Below are 18,811 nucleotides of genomic sequence, written 5' to 3'. Positions count from 1 at the left end.
TTCCGTATCTTTTCACTATAATTTTTTGAAGTTTCAAGTTTCAAGTTTATTTCTGTTTTTGATTAATAATAATAATGTTATTCTTCTATACCGCCACAATCTTGCGACTTCTAGGCGGTTTACAATCAAGAGTGCTGGACATTCAGTAGATATTCAGAGGAAATACAGAGATCAGAGATCTCAGGAGGCAATAGTATAGAAATACAATTTGATTAATCGCCTATATTAATTTCTAAGCGATGTACAAGGTACAATAAAATACTATAAAGAAACTTTAATAAAATAACAATGTTTTCCAATTCTGACTGACATGACATTACTGTCTCAAATAATTCTTTTAGTCTATTGACTGTTTTCCGTATCTTTTCACTATAATATCTATTTCTCTAATTCACAGTATGCTCGATATTCCAATAAGCGAAATTGATAGTTATCACAATCTACATCTTTCGTTTTCCTCCATATTCTTTCAAACTTCCTTAATTCTCTTCTTAAATTCATTTAAATCTCAGATCTCCATGGGCAGGGGATAATATCTGGAACAGAATTAACCATTTTCAATGAAGCAATCTCCTCTAAAACCATCTCCAGGGCATTATACCAATCACTAGTCAAGATAGCAACATTCACCTCCATATCCAACTGAGATAAAGTAGAAACAAACTTATTTCTTACTACATTTATATCAAACCTTGGACGGACTGGAATCTCAACTTTTCTTTTATTAACATTATCAATCACGGATACTATTTATCCTCAAGTAAAAAACATCAACAAAAAATTGTACCTTTTGGTGTCTCTGGGTTTCTGCTTACCTCATCTTCTCTTCACTCTCTCATTCCTTCCAATGTCAGCCCTCTTTCTCCCCATTCCATCCAGCCTGAACCCACAATCTCTCCTTGATCCAGCATTTCCCTTCTGTGCCCATTCCACCTCTTTTCCTGCATCACCCTTCTTTGTGCCCATCTCACCTCTTTTCCAAAATCTTGGGTCCCTGTCATTATCCTCTCCCCATGTTCACCATCTACCCTCTCAATGTCCTTATCTCCTTCCCTACCTTTTTTCAGCATTGCTTCTCTGTGTCATGTTTATTAAGTTTTTCAAGTTTATTAAAAAAATTTTTATACCGCTTATTCAATTTTCTAGGCGGTGTACAGCAATAATAAAAGAGATATCTTTAAGAGAAACAAAACAAATTAGAGTTAAAATATTATACAAAACAATGTTAGGTTAGTAGACATTTACAAAAAACACATATACTAACTACACACAATTGGGAAAGAAGGACTGAACTACAATATTTGAATAAAGCACACTTAGGGGTAAAACAATAGGTAGGGAAAGTGACTGTAGTTGATTTAGTCCTAAGAAGGACAGTTTTATCCATAAGCATCCTCAAATAAAAATGTTTTGAGTTTTGCTCTAAATTGATTTGTTGAAGATTCCATTCGTAAATGATTAGGCAATGAATTCCAGAGGGAGGGTGCAGTGACAGCAAAATTATTGGATCTCAATGTATTAATTAGTTTTAAAGATGGTACGACTAGGAGATTTTGTGATACAGAGCGGAGAGATTTAGCGGGATAATAGGGAGTAAGGAGTCTATCAATAAACTCTGGTTGACTGTGTGTCTCTACTTCACCTTTCATTTTCAGCACTATCCCCTTTCAGCATTGCTCCCTTTCTGTGTTCCTATTGCCTCTTTCCCTTTTCAGCACTGTCCCATCTGTATCCCCATCAACCCTCCAGTATTATCCCCTGTGTGCCTATCCAGCCTCTTTCAGCATTGCCTTCCTCTGTAAACCCATCTACCTTCCTTTCAGCTTTGCTCCCTCTATGTTCCTATCTACCCCATTTCAGCATTCCCCCTCTGTATCCCTATTGCCCCTTACCTTCTCTGTCACTGTTTGTCTCCATTTTCAGCTTATCCCGCCCTCTTCCCTTGTTTCCGCACCCTGTAGCCAGAATCTTTCCACCCTCCCTCCTCCCCCACAGCCCAGTATGGCATATTTCCCTCCTCTCTCTCTCTCTACCCTCTCGCTACTCCCCAGGTAGTCCTGCATTTGGCATTCTCCCTTCCACCTGCTTCCCCCTCTCTTCCCTTGTTCCCACACCTTCTGGCCAACATTTTACATCCACCCTCCCCCAGCCCAGTATGACATCATACCCTCCTTTCTCTCCCCCCTCCCCCACGAGTCCTGCATCTGGCCCTCTCCCTTGCACCTGCATCCCCTTCTTTTCCCTTGTTCCGATTCCTTATAACCAGCATTTTTCCATCCATCTTCCACAGCCTGGTATGACACCTCTTTTTCTCTCTCTCTCCCTTCTCCCATGAGTCCTGCATCTGGCTCTCTTCCTTGCACCTGCACCCCCTTCCTGGTGGTCCTTTTCAGCAATTCGGCAGCAATTAAGTCAGACTGCCGGTGTTGGAACCTTCCCTCTGCGAGTCCCACATTCTTTGTTTCAACTTCCTGTTTCTGCGTAGGTGGGACTAGCTGAAGGAAGGCCATGATGCTGGCAGCCTGTCTTAATCACTACTGCTGCCGAGTCACTGAAGAGGGCCGCGGGAAAGGGGTGCAGGTGACAGGGGGAGGGCCAGATGTGAAGGCTGCTGAAGAAGAAGGAGTTCCTGGAGCATAACTCCAACTCTGGGAGCACCCCCTTATGGTAGCACCTGGGGCGGACTGCCCCCCCCTTGGTATTAAACTGGTCTAGCATATCATTATTTCAGGCTCTGGTGCATAAGATTTCTACAGTCACAGTAGCAGTCACAAAGAATCCTATGTAAATGAATTACAAGGAGCTCATTAGTATTAAAATGAGCACTTTGTGTAATGCATAGAGAGAAACCTTACCTTTTAGTGTGCAAAATTTTCCAGCAGGTCTGAAGCAGGTGTGAAACTCAAGGCCCGCAGGGCAAATCCGGCCCGCCTGGACGTTTTATGCGGCCCGCGGTCCGATTCCCCCCGTGTTACCTTGTGGCTGGCTCCCTCCTCCTCACAGCCATAGTGTGCCCAGAGCCTCATGAAGCGGCTCCTTAAGTGTCCCACGCCTCATCCAGAAGCATTCCCTCTCTGACATTGTGACGTCAGAGAGAAGGCTTCCGGTTCAGGTGCAGGACGCACAAGGAGCCGCTGCACGCTGCTCCATGCACACTACGGCTGTGAGGAGGAGGGAGCCGGCCACAAGATGACACCGGGGGGCATCGGACCATCGGGCCGCATAAAATGGCCATGTTGGAGCCGGCCAGAAGGTTAGACACCTGCCAGAGGGAGGCACAGCATGGAGGGAGAGAGACAACAAAGGTAGGGGGAATGGTTTTATTTTCAAGTTAGGTTTTGAATTGTGTCAATTGTGAGCATTTTAATCTGCTGTCTATCTTTTGCACTGCTCAGGAAGAAATACATTTGTTTCTTTTTCACTGGGGGTTGTACTTTTAGTTTTTGGTCCCGTATTTGCATAGGGGTTATCTGTGTTCTGGTAGGAATGAATGTTGAGAAGCATACAGTGTGTTGTGTGTAGTTTAATTTTGTGGTTAACCATTACCATTATGTGTTAATAAGATTATATATTATGTGTATATATGAAAAATGAATGGAAAAAACGGTGTTATAATTATTATGGGGGCGGGGTCTGGCCCGTGACTTAGCCTGTGTTTTGGATTTCAGCTCCTTAATGTGATTGAGTTTGACACCCCTGCTGTAGTATCATGAGGGTGACTTCTTGGTGTAGCAGTTTGCTTGCATTTTTTTTAAACTGCACATGTGTGGAATTATGGCTATGTGCATGTGCGTAACAGCTGTGTCTTACCCCCCTAAAAAAAAAGAAAACTTTCCAAACTTCTCCGTAGCAAGAGACTTCAGTTGCAACATGGTGAAGGCTTTTTTTTTTTCCTCTTGTTGCTGTTTCTGCCTTGTTCGGAGCTCCACACGAGAGCTGTGCATGCCTACCACTCAGTTCTTGAGTACAGGCATCAGGCACGTTCCTCTCACTTTTACTTCTGATACTCAGCACTAACAGTGTGCATATGATTTGCATGCAATTAATGTTGAGCGTCGCCTGACAATTTAGAATCACTGAAAAAAAAACAACAGTGTTTTCTGACACAGTGCTGGAGTTTTGTGCATCTGGCCCTATGTTTTTAATAACTGCTTTCTTTTGTATTAGCCTTCAGCTATTTTCATCCAAGTTATTATGTTGAACATTCTAGATTCTGTACAAACTAATAACATTTTTTAAAGGTTCTCATCTTGAAGACTCAATATTAGGAATTTTTGGAGGGTTTTGCACTTTTATTGGCTGGGTGAAAGGGAGTTTTGGGGGTGCTTTGGAAGGTGGAAGAATCCAGACTTGCACTGGGTATGTGGGTACTCTGAAATGCAACATTCCATAGAGCTCAAATGCTACATGTCATTGGCTTTGGGCCAGGATGTATACAAAGCTCTTAGGCCCAACTATTTTGGGGAGGAGGAGGGAGTGGGAAGCAGGATTCCTTGCACTTGGTCCCATCACCCCTCTCCTGCCCAACTCTCCTACTCATCATCCTTCTCTGGCCTGGATCCTGTGATCTTTTTCTTTCTTGTGTCCCTGGCAGGTTCTGGTTCTGCTGTCATGAGGACTACAACTTTGCCCCCCTGCTTATAGGTCCCAACCACTGCATGCAAGACTATGGGGAAGGGGACACTGTGGGGCTCTGCCTCAGTCCCTATGAAAGCTGCCTTAAGCTAAATAAGGGGGGGGGGGGGTAGGAAAGAGTACAGTTTTGGGTTAGAGAAATTGGTGCTAGCATAGCTCTTAAGTCGATTGCCTAAGGTGCAGCTTCTAGTGAGTGGCAAACAGCAGTTGTAATCAAAGAAAACAAAAGATCCTGAAAAAAACTACAAACTCAAAGAACATAAGAATTGGCCTACTGGGACAGACCTTGAAGGTCCATCAAGCTCAGTATCCTTTGTCCAACAGTGACCTATCCAGGTCCCATCACTTCTTAAGTGCCCCCATCTACTTACCCTCATATCCGTGCAAAAACATGTGCATGTATTATATTTTAGCTCATATTTTTCTAGGCGATTGGAGTACCAGCCCCAAAAGTACGTTTACCCTAAGCACACAAAAATACTACATCCCGATTTCTGAAAATGCTTGACAGAGCATACGTGGTCCCCAAGTCATGAAAAGCAACATACATTTCCAGACTTCAAGATCAGTTTGAGAGAAATCGCTTCAGCCGCAGCACACGATATTTAAACGGGGGGGGGGGGGGGGGGAGGGAAGGGGGGTGGGGTGGGGGGGGGAAGGAGGAAAGGAAGCAAAACAAACTACGATAATTGCTGTGCTTTTCATGTTACGTGATCCTAAGCCGGTAAGCGAACATACACACACACAAAAAGAAAAAACCAACAGGAGAGGAGGAGGAGCGTTGCAGGGCAGGCGAAAGATTAAAGACAGGAAGGAAGGAAGGAGGATCCCACATCCTTCAAGGAAATTCTCAAGCTGGGAGAGACGCATGAGTCTTACATGACAAGCTCGGGCTGGCTCTCCTGGGAGTTCCCTGGGACTGCTCCGCGTGCTTGGGAGAGAGTGACTGGCAGGGAAAGGGGGAGGAGCGCGAGCGAGATCTCCCGTGTCTAGGAGTGGCGCTGCTGGGCCGGCCCTGCCTCCTTCCCCGGGACGCGCTGGGGGATCCGATGACGTCACGGGCCGGGCTCGCTCTCTCTGCGCGCCGTGCAACTCATGTTCTGGGAAGTGGTGCCAGGAATAACCCCGTCTGTCTGCAGCAGAGCAGAGGCTCCCCTCGCTCGCTACAGACCTGCAGCCCGGCCTTCTTTTCCCCCTCCCCGTCATCGCTGTACTTCTATTTGCACCTTTTTCCGCTTCTCCCTTCGTGTTAGACGCGCTTGATTTATTTTTTTGGCATTTGTGGATACGATACACAGCCTCATCTGGGGCCCGGAATACAAGGAGAAACATCCAACCACAGCAAGAAAAAAAAAAGATAAGAAAAAAGCAGAAGCTGCAACGCTATCACCCCATGGCAGGCTGACAGCAGCAGAAGGAAGAACACGAGACACGGCGAGAGATCAGTAATATACTGCGTATCCGTACAGATCTTGATATTCTTTGCTGTGTGGGGCTGTGCAGGTGAGCAGCGGCTGCTCGGAGCCCTTTCTCCCCAGCCGGGGGAGCATCGATCATGTAGGGGCAGGGCCGGGCAGAGCTTCGCTCCCGGCTTCCCTGCCTCCTCTGGCCGCAGACGCCTTGGTGCTCGCACTCCTTTCATTTCCTTCCCCTGACTGTGCCTGTGGCAGAGGAAAAAGTGCCAAGTGCCTGCCAACTTGTTTTCTCTGGACGTGTCGGTGGGAGCGCAACGTCAGTGGGGACAAAATTATCGCGATTCTTATTTTTTTTTAAACACATATATATATATATACAATTTTGTCATTATTTATTATACATTTGGTGTTATTGCAAGTGGTTGATGCCGAACGGACAAGTCAGATCTGGGAGATCAGCCAGCAGCGGAGGATCCTACTCACAGACCGGTGAGTCACCTGCCACTAGAGCAGCCGCCTCCATTTCTACCCCCGAGACCTAATTGCCATGATTATTGCCGTCATCGCTGTAGCGATCAGAGGTGGTGGTGTTTTTTTTTTTTTTTTTTTTAATGATTAGCAGCGCTGGATTCAAAAGCTGCAACAAAACCCCAGTAAGAAAGAAAAGCTATGTAGCGGGTGGTAGCCTCCTTTGTTTATGCTGTATTAGGAGAAATGCGGGGAATACCCAGCATGGAAGTGTATGCAGATTAGGGTCAGGGTTGCGTAACATTCGAAAGAATTTGCATGGGAGCTAATGACTGGCGGGGAAAAGGGGGTGGGGAGAGCGCCGGCTGTCACTGACTTAGGGGTCTAGTGGGGAAGTTTGCTGTGGCCATTTGAAGCGGATGCTAATATTCACGTGTATGCTAATGTTGGTATTTTGGTAGGCTAGTCCCCCCCCCCCAGCAATATGTTGAAATTTCTCAGGGGATTAGGGACTGAACGTGCCAGGCCGCCCGCCTGCTCTGCAGTGTTTGCATATACTGCCCGTCTAGCTGCAGTCTCTCTCTCTCTTTTCCTTGCCCGTCTCTATTTTTCTCTTCATGTGCGTCTCTCCCCCCCCCCTCCCTACTCTTTGGCTCCGTCGCTGCGCTTGTGTGTTGGCTGGAGTGGGTGGAACGTTGGCCCGTTCCGGGAATGTTCCATGACGCGCAAGAGCCACAGGAAGGGGGTTAACAAGGGGCTGTGCCTGCAGTCAGAGCAGATGTGCTCCTCTCCCTTGCTCTTCCTCCTTGTCAAGCCACTGCCCTGGAGGGAAAGATAGAGTGGGCCGCTTTTCTGCCTGCCTCTAAATGTCCAGAAGTAAACACTGAGAATAACGAAGCCCATGTCGTGGCCTTGTAGTCAGCTAATGCGGGTGGCAGCAAATGTCCCTTGGTGGTGGCCGTGGGGGTGGGGTAGCTTGTTCGTGACCAGAGGAGAGTGTCCCCAGTACTCCTTCAGGGCTGTCCACTCTGCAAATATTGACACTAACCACCGATAAAGGGAACCGCATCCCATCTCGAGTATGTTTAACTTTGAAAAGACAGTTTTAATGTTCCTTCAAATAAGACATTGCATTACTGTATTCTGAAAGAGACACACCACATACAGTTTCTTTATAGACCTGCATATTATACACAAGTTTGTTTTTGTTATTCTTACTACTGTGACCGTAGAGGAACATTTGAAACTGTCTCTGTGAATTTTCTTTTTTTTTAATGGGAGTCATGCCTCTGTGCTCCCTGAACTTTATTTCAACCTTTGTAGGCATTGTTTCACAGGCCAAAAAACACACTGAAAGAATGTGCTGTTTACCTTAAATTAGGGCATTTATGCCCACAAGTGGGTCAGTCAAACAGAAACTTCAAGATTACCAATAAGACTGTGAGATCATAGTGTTTAAATTGTATCCATTAAAAAATACTCAGCTGTGGCATCATGTTTGGCATTTTGAAGTCGGTTTTTTTTTTGGTGGGCTCTATGGTTGCCTTTCAGTCTTTGAAAGAATTCCAAATTCAAAAAAATTGAGAACCAATTGTACTCTGAAACACTGCTTCTCAACCCATTCCTGAGGTCACACTCAGCCAGTCTGGTTTTCGAGATAGCCATAATGTATATGCACAACATAGATTTATATACCAAGGAGATAGTGCATGCAAGTCTCTCAGGAATATTTATTCTGGATATGAAGACCAGATTGGCTGGGAGTGACTTGAGGATTTGGTTGAGAAACACCAGTCTAAGCTACTGAAAACCTAGAGAAAATGTCTGGTAAAGGCTAATTATTCACTTTTTAAAACTCATTTGCACTGGTTGCAGTTCAGATGCAGCAGGTACTGCATTTTCCTGTCCTAGTGGACTTTCAGTCCAATCCAGGGGTTCTCAGCAGCTCTCAGGATACATGCAGTTCATGTTCTACCTCTGATTGTAAATCTCGTGTATGTTCATTGTGGGTAGCTTGGAAACCTGACTGGCTAGGTGTACCTAGAAGAATGGGTTGAGAAACTATTGTTCTAAGGGCTAGATTTATTAATGAGTGCCACTGCGCCAGCATGCTGTTAGTAAATGAGCCCCATTGCATAGCAAGGGAACTGCAGTAAATGGCACCTGTTAACGGGATAGGCCTTTTGCTTAATGTAACCTTAAAGTTTGTACCTGAGGCAGTGGAGGGTGAATTGACTTGTCCAAAGGTCACAAAGAGCATCGGTGGGGGAAACATGGGATTTGAACTGTGGTTTTCCAGCTCACCGCTCTAATCACTAGAGGTCACACCTCTTGCTGGTCTGCCCAATCTGGATTCAGTACCACAGAGCCTGCCTGTTCTCAGGTGTTTTCCTCCGATCCTTCAATGTGCTTGTTCCATGTTCTTTAATTATTATTATTGGCCTGGTAGTTCATTTCTCTTCATTCTTCCCCTGTGGTCAAAACCAGTGCTGGGATATGGGTGCCATAATCCTTTATTTGCAACCAGCTGGCAATTCTCCTCCCTTCCTTTTTTGATCTACCTGTACTAGCAACTCTATTGAATGTCCATGCCAAACTGTCCATCGTGACTGCCTGGGTAACTGACCCAACCTCTTGTAATGTAATCTGATCTTGAACTGAATAGGTAAAGGTGGAATAGAAAACTTGACATACCATAACATCTTCTGTCCTAGTTCCTAGGGAAGCCTAGTTCAAATCCCACTGCCAGTGGTATAGTAAGGGGGAATGCAGGGGCGGGCCTTTGTAAGGGACACAGGCACCCGTCCTCTTCTCTGCCCTCCCCGACTCCCCTGCCATTACTTCTTTAATTTTCCCTGTGTGAGCAAAATTACAAACTCGCTGTTGGTGTTCCGGGCCGACATGACGTGGGAAGTAAGTTTGCACGGTGGCTGGCGCCTGACAAATTAAAAAGATACGAGGGAAAGGAAGGGGCAAGCACACAGCAGGGGGGAGAGGTTGGGAAGAGGCGGGGGAGGGGCACCACTGCCGCTCCTTGTGATCTTGGGTAAGTCACTTAATATTCCATGGCCACAGAGGTCAATGCTCACTGCTTCCTAATGCAAGAGAGTAGCTTTCCAATGCAGTAACCATTGGAAGCTTCTATACTGCTACTAATGACTGGTGAGTCAATTCAGAGCAGTTTTCAAAGACATGTGTAATGGATTTTAAATAGTCAGATGTATGCACTGTATGCAAATAGACCCTGTACAAAAAATATGTGCTAATGGGCAGCGTACACTGGACACAAGCACAAGTGGGTTTGCACTAGTGTCAGCTGGAGCTCTTGTGCAAGGACTTCTGTTAATATTAGTGCAAACCTGACTTCCCAATTATCCCCCACTCTGGATACGTCTGACACCAAAAATGTTCTTGTTGGTCCATATGCTCCCCTTCCTGGAACCCCCTGTGTGGTGTATCCAGAGATGTATTATGCTGGTAGCTCAGAGGTAGAGGCAAGTGGGCATTGTTTCTACCCCCAATTAAAGGTATATGAAGATAGGGGTCGAGGTGGACCTACTTGGACCATCAGGGTCATTTATGGAGTTGGGGGTCTGGAGGGTCTACTTGGGTCATCCGGGTCATGGGGGGGATTCAGGGGCCAGTTTGGGTCACCAGAACTGTTTTGGAGATCTGGAGGGGCCACTAAGACCATTAGGACTGTTTTGGGGTTGAGGAGAGGGTTTGGAAGGGTCTCTTGGACTACTAGGGGCATTTTTGGTGGGGCTTGGAGGCTTTGGAATCCTGAAGACTTATTAGGGTCACCAGGGATGTTTGGGGAATGAGAAGATGGGTTTGGGGAAATTCTGTTTTCCTGCTCTGTATTATTGCATGAAAATTCAATGTTACAAAATCAGTTAAACCCCCCCCCAACAACTCCCCCAAACTGTTCTAGAGTTTAATGCAGTTTTTATATTGATAGAAATTTAATATGTGATGGTTTGCATGCATTTTGCGTGGCCATTGCGCTACTGGTTTAAAGCTGATTTTCCCATGCTAATCTTCTATCCCTGCATTGGCAGTAAGATTAGTACTGGAAAATCCAAGCGTAAACCGCTGTGCTATTGGGTCGTATTGCATCAGCCCCTTAGAGTGTAAGCCTTCCAGGGTAGGAAAGATTTTATTCTATGTGAATGCAACTTGCCTTGATCTAGTGACAAAGGCATAAGCTAAATCCTGATCCAGAATTGCTTTAGTCTGATCATTGCAGCAGAGTGCATGTATCAGAATTCTTTATGAACCTCGGTATCCTGGGCTTTAAATCTGTCATCCAGGTAACAAGGGATCACCCTCAATGATAACTGGGACTTCCTCCTGCCCTAGAGGCAGTGAATCCTTCACTGCAGCCTGTTCATGATATGGAAGGCCTGATCCAGAGATCAAACTAGTGCCGCCACCGAGAGCCAGCCTGCTGTCTTGAATTCTATTATTCTTATGGCCTCCACTACATCTGCTAGGAGTCTAATCCACGTGTCTACTACCCTTTCTGTGAAGATATATTTTCCAGTACTGCTGACTAGTCTTCCATTTTTCCACTCTCCAAGCTTGCCTCTTGTTCTACGACTTTGCAGTGGAAAATGCCTGCTTCTTGTGTATCGTTTCTACATATAAGCCTAAGGCAGGGGAGTTTCTAAATCTGTCCTCAGGGAACCCCAGCCAGTCAGGTTGAGATGAAATAGATTTGCATCCCCAGGGATGCAGTGTATGCATATTGATCGCATGAATATTCATTGTGGATGTCCTGAAACCTGACTGGCTGGAGTTCCCTAAGGACAGGCTTGAGAACCACTAAGGCAGTGTTTCTCAACTTGGTCCTGGAGAACCCCCTTGCCAGTCATGTTTTCAGGATATCCACCAAGAATATACATAAACTTGATTTGCATACCCTTCCTCCATTATATGCAAATTTATTTCATGCATATTTATGGTGGATATTCTGAAAACCTGATTGGCAAGGTGGTACTCCAGGACTGAGTTGAGAAACACTGCACTATGGTATGGAAGAGGAGGGTAATATGAAGCTTCCTTTTCTACATTATTCAATCCTCATACTATAAAATTCTCTCCTATATCATATTTGGTATATTTGATAGTAGCTAAGTGGTTCTAATGCTACTCAGACTAAATCTATTTTTGATTCTTAACTTATGCTTACGGAATATGCAATAGCTGTTTTATTAAGACGACTGTGTTAGTAATGTGCTGCCTGGAAAATCCTAAACCATTTTCAGTATTAGGTCTTTGGGCCATTGCTTTACTTAATGTTTCATGCTATGCACAAACAGAAGCAAGAAGTAATCTTTGATGTCTCTTTAATTTATTGGGAAGTGAAAGCTGTGTAATCAGTTAACATGTGGAGCATTTTCCAAAGGGAGCGTATACTTGTGATAAAGTATGGACTGTAACTCTCAAATTTTGCTATTTTTAAACTGAATACAGAGTCAGATTATTTTGCATAATTATGAGATGATATTGTAGAAATGCATTTGTCTGCAGTTAGGAAAGGGTGCTTTGACTTTATTTAGATTTATCTTACGTCTTCAGGTGAATTATACTCAGGTGCACTAGGTATTGGGCTTACAAAGTAAGGAATCCTTTTACTAAGCTGCAGTATAGTGTGCAGGAGAGGTCTGAGTAAGGGCATGCTAAGCCCATTTCTACCATGGCTGTCAAAAAGGGCTTTTTTGTCTTATTTCCTGGATTTTTGTCTTTGCACTATTGGACACACAGACCAGAGGTAAAAAAAATTGGCAGAGTTGGCCGGGACAGGAGAGCGGAGGGATTCCACCTGTCTCGGCCAACCCCACCGGGCCATATGGCAGGCCCAGTGGAGGCCTGCAGCAAGTCTGGGAGGGGGTGGGTGAGCAATGACTCAAATATAAGCTGAGACCCCATTATTTGGCCATTTTGTTGGCCCCCAAATCTCTGTTTATATTTGAGTATATATATAATGAAAAACCTCCAACGGATACAAGACACTGTAGCAAAACTCATATACTATAAATCAAGACTTGACCATGTCACACCATTGATTACCGATAGAAAAAAAAAAAAAGAATAGAATTCAAACTATAGGCTCCTTTTACTAAGGCGTGCTAGCCGTTTTAGCGCGCACTAAACGCTAATGCGTCTATAGACTATAATGGACACGTTAGCATTTAGCGTGCGCTAAAACGGTTAGTGTGCCTTAGTAAAAGGACCCCTGTGCTGCTTCACATTTAAAACGCTATACGGTGATGTCCCTAATAGCTTCCCCAGATTTATTGAACTACTGGGTAGATCTGTTGATCAACATAACTCTTAACAGCCTGATGATCCCAACTTTGAAAGACATAAAATGCAAAACATCTCGCAGCAAATCATTCAACTACCAAATAGCAAAAGTGTGGAACTCGCTTCCCATTGAAATTCCCACAATCACAGTACACACATGGAGGGGCATAATAAAAAAGAAAGTCCGTAGACACAGAAAGTAGGTAGCAGGGTCCATTCAAGGTCCAAAATGAGTTTTTTAAAAAAAGAATGGCCTACCTCTACGCTCACTAGTTTAATCGCCCAAACCACCACTACGTCTATCCTTAAGACAGATTTCCAACCCCAAAATTGCCCAAGTCCCAAACGCCCAAAACAAGACCTTTTTAGTCGAAGGAGGGGCTAGTCCTTCGCCTAAAAGCAGGATTTTGTAACCTGCGTCTATCAAAAACAAAGCCGGTTACAGAATCCTATAACTGTCGTCGTCCGTCCTCCCCTCTCCGATCGCAGCAGGAGAGATGCCCAATCTTTCCTGCTAACACCCCTGCAACACCTGTGCGATGCCCGGCAGGAGGGATCCCAAGCCCTCCTGCTGGAAGAACTCCAACACCCCACTGAATTGTGGTGATCACCGGCAGGAGGGATCCCATTCAATTCCTATGGGCATTGGAGCATTTGTCGCATGGCACTCAGCTGCGCAGCTTTGTAAAAGGGAGCCTTAATGATAGGCTTAATCAGTGTTGATATTGGCATTCAACGCTAGTGTTGCCCCATTTGACGATTTGAATCGATTCACTGATTCACTTTGGTGAAGTGATTTGAATCAATTCGTTGTCCGAGAAAATTGGACTCACCGTTTCAGCGACCAATATCCCCTAGTGCAGTGGCAGTGGACGGTCAGCAGCAGCATTGCTCTGAACGGGCTGCTGTGTTGCCTGCTCCACTGGGACCTTCCCTCTGCCTTGTTACTGCTGATACAGCAGTGGGAACCCCTAGCAGGGCAGGCCGCTAGTAGTCCATCGAGAGCGATGCCTCTGCTGACCATGCACTGCCACTGCTACTGCTGCTGCTTTAGGAGGCCTCGGAGGTATCTCATGGTTGGAGAGTCGGTGGGGTGCTGCTGCACAGAGGGATGGGAGGGAGGGATGGCACAGGGGGATGGGAGGGTGGGAGGGATGGAAAGCTGCTACACAGGGGAATGGGTGGAAGGGGAGGTAAGCTGCTATGCAGGGGGAAGGGAGGGGAGGAAAGCTGCACATGGGGGGGAGAGGAGAGAGGAAGAATTGTTGGGATGGAAGAGAGGAAGGAAGAGAAGAGGTAGAAAGGGATGTGAGGGCAGAGGGGGAAATCCTGCATATGGCAGAAGGGAGGGAGACATGCACGGAGAATATAGAGAGGAAGAAACATTGGACATAGGGTGGAAGGCAGGGAGAGATGGTACATGGGGAGAGAGAAAGAAATGTTGCACATCATAATGGATGGGAGGAAGGGAAAGATGCTGCATGGAGGGGAATAGAGAGGTTTGACCCAGGGTACAAGGCAGGAAAGAGAGAGATAGTAGACAGTGAGAAAGAAACAAATGTTGGATATGGTAGTGGAAAGTAGATAAAAAATAAATTTATTTTCTCTTTTGTGATTACAGTATGTCAGATTTGAAATGTGTATCGTGCCAAAGCTGGTGTTAGCGAGTGTGAACTAGGACCTAACAGAGAGGGGAAAATACTTATTTATTTTGTTTATATCACAGCATCGGCATGGGGTTGGAGAGGGAAAAGGGGTGTGGGGTGTGAGGAAAGGATACAAGATAAACCCACCAGAATGTTTGAAAAGAAATGCCCGATTGGGCAGGAAAGTGAATCGAATTGAAAAATCGATTCAATAGGCCAAATCGAATCAAATCGAAAATGTTTTCCCTGAATTGGGCACCACTATTCAACACCTCACAATCGACTTTAATTGGACTTAATTGAAAGGCAACTAACTTGAAAAACTCAATTCTATAAAAAGACGCCTAGCCCAAAGCACCTAAGCTAAAAATGAGCATGGTTAGGGGGTGAATCATGGGCGTGTTTTCAAGTTAGGTGTCACTAGGCTCTGATATCAGTGCCTATCTTTAGACAAAGAAAATCTTGGGGATGCCTAAATGTTAGAACGCTGAGTGCTACATAAGTATGATTCTATAGGGCACTACAGGCCAGTAAGTCTGTTTCTGTAGTAAGTAAATTAAAGGAAACACTATTAAAACAGAGAATAGTACAGTTTCTGGGATCTAGTGGATTACAAGACCCGAGGCAACATGGATTTACTAGAGGCAGGTCTTTTTAGACAAATCTGATCAATTTCTTAGACTGGGTGACCAAGGATTTGGGGATTGGGATTGGGACATGTATACCACCGTTTTTGTAGTTTTACAACCACACTCAAAGTGGTTTACATACAGGTATCTGTCCAGATGGGCTCACATTCTCTAATGTACCTTGGATAGAGGGAGAGAACTACGTGTGGTGTATTTAGATTGTGGCAAAGCCTTTGACACTGTTCCACACAAGCAGCTAATAAATAAACTGAGTGCCTTGGAGATGGGCCGCCGTCTGTCACTGGTTGAGTGGAAGGTGACAGAGGGTAGTGGTCAATGGAGATCACTCTGAGGAAAGGAATGTCGCCAATGGTGTGCCTCAAGGTTCGGTTCTTGGGTTTGTTCTTTTTAACATTTTTGTAAGCGATATTGCAGAAGGGCTGACAGGTAATCCTCTTTGCGGATGATACCAAATTCTGCAATAGAGTAGACACCCCTGATGGTGTAGAAAAAAACATGAGGAAGGACCTAGTGAAGCTTGAAGAATGGTCTGAAATTTGACAGCTAAGAAATGCAAGGTCATGTATTTGGGCTACAGAAATCTGAAGGAATGGTAGTTTAGGGGATGAAGAACTTTTGTGCACGAAAGAGGAGCGGGACTTGAGTGTGGTAGTATGTGATGATCTTAAGATGTCCAAACAGGTTGAAATGGTGATGGTGAAAACTAGAAGGATGCTTGGGTGCATAAGGAGAGGAATAGGAAAAAGGAGGTATTGATGCCCCTGTATAAGACTCTGGTGAGACCTCATGTAGAATATTGTGTATAATTGGGGAGACCACACTTTCATAAAGGTATAAAAAGGATGGAGTTGGTCCAGAGGAAGGCTAATAAAATGGTTGATAGTCTATATATCATAAAGCGTACGAGGACAGACTTAAAGAGCTCAATATGTGTACTTTGGAGGAAAGGTGGGAGTAAGGAGCTATGATAGAGATGTTTAAATATCTATGTGGCATAAATACACATGAGGCGAGTCTCTTTCAATTGAAAAGAAACTCCAGAATGAGATTAAGAGGTGATAGACTCGGGAGCAATTTAAGGAAATACTTTTTCACAGAAAGGGTGGTGGATGCATGGAATAATCTCCCAGTAGAGGTGATGGAGACAAAGGCTGTATCTGAATTCAAGAAAGCGTAGGACAGGCCCATGGGGTCTCTTAGGGAGAGGAGGAGATGGTGAGTGCTGCGGATGGGCATATCGGATGGGCCATTTGGCCTTTATCTGCCGTCATGTTTCTATGTTTCCCTAATGGGTGGCTAAGTTTTCAAGTTTTAGAACTGGTGGTGATGTCAGTGCTTAATTTTATGCTGACTTTATAGAATCAGGGCCTAAGAGCTCACATGTTAATCCTGTGCTAATCAGTGCATGGCAGTGCCCACCAATTAGCATAGCCATGCCCACTCTCTGCCCCTGGCATGGGTTGCATGCGCCAATTCCAGAACTACTGCGGGACACTTGAGCACACCCTGTGGTGGTGCATTTTAACCTGCAGTAAGCTAATGTTAGAGGCTAGTAAAAGAGCCCCTTAGTAGATTTTGATGTGAAATCTTTTTGTCAAAATGAGTTTACACAACACTTTTCAGTTTCATAAAATCTGTTTACTAACCTGTGGTGGGTCATAACATGTTATTGTGTGCTGTTAATGAATAGTCCTTATTGCTAATCATGGGAACTGCAGAAATTAACATGTGTTAGCATACGTCTCAGGTTGGTATAGTAAATAGTCCCTATAGCTGCTTCCTGTATTTAGATCACTCAGGGTATGAAAGTCAAAAAAGTGCACCCGAAACTGCGAGCGTGTCATTTAACAGCCTGCAAGGAGCCAGAATACTGAAAGCCATTGCTCCGTTATGATAGCTTCCACTGAAGCACATTTGGTGATGTAACTCAAGACAGAAATATCAGCTATTTTCTTGTACTGAAGAGAGTCGGGGCTTATTTTGTCTAAATAACAGGGGGAAAAAAGACAGGTAATGTTCTGAAAGAGAACACTGTGAGATGGCCAGAGCACAGTCCAGATTGATTCACGAAGTCAACTGTATATAACCGTGAACTAAATGCTATGTGCTTACAAACATTCATGCTACGAACCAGGCAGGGACCATATGTATACAGAGAGACTTGGGTGAAAGATGCTACTTGTGTATGTATTTACTGGAGTATACAGCAATGCATTGAAGTCCCTTGGTGGCATCTCACACTAGTATATTGGTTTTAATTTCTATTCTGTGGTGCCTTCTAAGTTTGAGTGTTATTCTATTTGTAGAATTTTTAAGTCGTGTCGGACAAATGTACCATATACTTTCCTTGCCCACCTTGGGTTTTTTTGTGAACATTTTTTACCATTTTGAAAAACAGCAGTATGTGCTATTTATCTCTTTCACCCAAGAGCAGTTTCTGGTTACTTGTCTTGCACTCTATATTTGTTCATGAACTTGCGATGGTGCTATCATAATGAGGAGAGTAGCAGTACACTTCTCCTTCCGTATTCGCGGTTTTGATTATTCACAGTTTTTAGCTTGCTGGCTCCTCCCCCCAAATTAAATCAGCTTGCATAGAAAAATTGCTGATTCCAAGCGTTAACGGAGAAAATCGCTGATTCCTGGCACTTTCTTCACCGTGTTTTGCTTCTCCTTCAGGCACAGGCCAGGTCTCCCACCGTGTTGTTCGCGGTTTCACCATATTCACGATAGTTTTTAATAGAAAACAGCGAATAACATATGAAAGAGTTATTCACGGTTTTTCTGTATTTGCGGTTCTGTTAATCCCCTATCACAGCGAATACAGAGGGAGAAGTGTACCTCAGTTGACTTTAACACTCAAAGTGCTTGTTTTCCATTAGGGCTAGGATTGACAGCAGTAGTAGATCTGGAATCAGACATGCCCTCAAGTCAGAGGTGGCTCCTGGTGACCACATGGTGAGGGGGCCCCCTTGTGGTTTTCTTGGCATGATACAGGAGTGGCTTGCTGTTGCCTTCTTCCAAGGCATGGAGGGTTAAGTGACCTTTCTAAGGCCACAAGGTGCTGCTGTGACATTTGAACCTGGGCCTTCCAGTTCCCAGCCTTCTGCTCTAACCATTAGGCTACTGCTTAGCTCCAGAAGTAACAGAAGGTCTTCTAATGGAGTCTGTTTATTGCAAACAGAATCTGGATTGTTAAGAATAACACTATGGATCGCTGCAGCTTCAAAAATCCAGGGTATTTTTCAGGATCTAGCCCAAGACTTGCAAGATAATTGAACTAGACTGCACAAAAGTGAAACTTCCATGCAAAAATGAGAAGCATTGTTAAATATAAGAAGCCAACAAGAATTACTTGGGTGTTTCTTTTTCCTTCTTTAGTTGCTGACGAGAACAGTTGCAACCATTTCTGTTTGGGAAAGCCAGTTTGGGAGACTGATGCGTATTTTCTGACAGAGCTGTTGTCTAAATAATGTTCATCTTTCAGATATAAAAGCAGTTTTTATTTCTACTGGTTCTGATCTGGATGGGAGGTTGATAAGGTCATATTTTTATGTGGCTAAGAAAGTTTTGTTAAACAAGTTGAGCCACCTGTCACTTCAAACCGACTTATAGAGCAAACAACTTCCCTGATCTAATGATAGGGTATCAATGGGATATGATGGGGGAGGGGATAGATTGGGTT

General features: G+C 44.5%; 1 protein-coding gene across 1 annotated transcript in view; it reads left to right on the top strand.

Annotated features, from left to right (window-relative positions):
* The first annotated feature begins 5,704 nt into the window (after nt 1-5,704).
* HIVEP2 (HIVEP zinc finger 2) overlaps nt 5,705-18,811 on the top strand; it is a 428,321-nt gene continuing 415,214 nt past the window's right edge. Inside the window, exon 1 of the mRNA XM_033936471.1 lies at nt 5,705-6,539. The gene's annotated coding sequence lies outside the window, so the exon portion shown is untranslated. The remainder of the gene's footprint in view (nt 6,540-18,811) is intronic.

The sequence above is a fragment of the Geotrypetes seraphini genome, chromosome 3 (genome assembly GCF_902459505.1).
Source record: "Geotrypetes seraphini chromosome 3, aGeoSer1.1, whole genome shotgun sequence".
NCBI classification, from domain to species: domain Eukaryota; kingdom Metazoa; phylum Chordata; class Amphibia; order Gymnophiona; family Dermophiidae; genus Geotrypetes; species Geotrypetes seraphini.
This window is presented reverse-complemented; position numbering and strand designations above follow the sequence as displayed.